We start from the raw sequence: 2,081 nt of genomic DNA on the forward strand, positions 1-2,081 counted from the left end.
ATTGTTCATTTGAATCAGTCATTTGGGAAATTGCAACCAAAGATAATTCAAATTTTTACAGCACTTGATCACAGACCAATTTTTCCCCAGCCACAATTAAATAAGAGTAAATGTGAGCTGAACCAATGGCCTAGTATGTGTCATGGAACTGCATCACTCATCTGAAGATAATCATCCCCTCTGCCTTGAGAGGAAAATATATGTGTACTGCGCTGCTTAGTTGTTTGCAAACTTCTGTGAGTATGAGGCTGCCCTTTTAACTTGAATTATTTTGTAGACTCCATAAACACGGAAGACAAGCTATATTTATAAGTATAAATAAAAATAGTGATATGTGTGTCTAACTATAAATACTTTATACTATAAACAGTGCTTGGGGCTGTAATGGGTCTGTGGGCCTCTCACAGGAACTCCACAGCCCCAGGTGTCCCAGATCCACAAATTAAGACTCACAGACTTCATCCTAGTGCAGTTACAAGTCATGAAGCCAGAGCCAATGTTTATGGAGTGTCTCTTACAGGCTGGAGATTGTCACAGGTGCTTTACAAACATAATCTGATCTAATCCTGTTTGTCAGCTCTGAAGTTGGAACCATGACAGTCTCCACTTTACAGCTGAGGCAAGGTAAGGATTACCCAGTTATTCACTGGGGGAACCTGTATTTGAAATACTGGTTTGGGTGCACATTGATGGAGGTCCAAATTCATCCAGTATTATATTTGTTATGGACAGAATGTTTGTGTGCCATCCCCTCACCCCACCCCCCCCCGCCCCAAATGAATTAAGACAGAGATCCTGGGCAAAGTAGAAATTTAGCTTTTAAATCTCTGATGACTGTAGTCACTGAAAACTGTCCAGATAGGAGAAGACCAGGACTAAAGTAGCCAGGATGTGGTTACTACATAGACTTGCTAACTTCTGTACATCTGGCTTTGAGGAGAAGATGACAGATAGAAGTCTGAGGCCCCACAGCTAACCGGGAGGCAGTTAGAAATGGGGAAGTATGGGGCAGCTTTGAAAATGTTGGCATCCCCACACCTGCCTATCCCTTTAGACAGAGCCCAACTAGTCCAGCAACCAGATTGTGGTCATCCGGTCCTATAAAACCTGCTGATCCCTCAAATTCTCCATCATTCTCTTCTGTTTTCCCCCTTTTCCCACTCCCACTTTTGTCCATGCTCTCTTCTTCCTCTCCTGCTACATACCTGTCTGTGACTTGTTCAAATGATCCCTTTCCACATTCTTCTGAAGCAGATGGAATGGCAGGCCTCTTGTGTTGGACTTCAGCACCAGTCCTCTGAACAGTTCCACATCTCGGTCCATCCCAGCAGCGCTCCCACAACCAGAGGTAGTTCATTCTAAGATCCCAACTTTGGGCGTTTTAAGATTAAACAGGCATATATGGGCCTGCCTTTCTTCAGGTCCCACCACAAGATTGTGAGGGCCTGGGGCAGTCCCAAAATCTGGCATCAAACCTTAAAGATGCCTCCCTTTCAGGGAGGTGCGGTCTCCAGAAATCAGCCATGAACAACCCAGCGTCTCGTTCTGCTTGATGTCCTCACAATAAAAACCGAATATTGAATGTGGGGTGGAAGGTGAAACATGACAGAATGGAGAGTAGAAGTGGAAGAAAACAGCTAGTAGGAGGATAGAGTTATGTACTAGGTCTGGGAATGCCAGAGGTGAAGGACTCAGAAATCGCCTGGTGTTTCTGTCAGTGCTGATGTTTAGGGCACTTACTGTGTGCTAAGCACATAACTCTCACCAAGACCCTTTACCTGCTTACCCTCCGAGTGCCCTTAGACCTCCCCCAGGCTCCACTGAGACACCAGGGAATGTCTAGGTTACCCCCAGTTCATGGTGCCTGCTTGGCACAAACTGGAGCCCAATAAACATTTGCTAACAAATGAAAGAAGCAATTGATAACCAAGATGCCCCCAGGAAGTAACTTTCTAGACGATCACTTTCCAGTCTCTAAAATTAAAGAGATTGGACGAGAATAGACGCCTGGCTTCCAACCTCACCCAGCTCTGCACTTACTTCGGCGTATGACCTTGGGCATGTCATTGAACCTTTCGTGC

The sequence above is a fragment of the Pteropus vampyrus genome, unplaced genomic scaffold, assembly GCF_000151845.1.
Source record: "Pteropus vampyrus isolate Shadow unplaced genomic scaffold, Pvam_2.0 Scaffold300, whole genome shotgun sequence".
Lineage (NCBI taxonomy): Eukaryota > Metazoa > Chordata > Mammalia > Chiroptera > Pteropodidae > Pteropus > Pteropus vampyrus.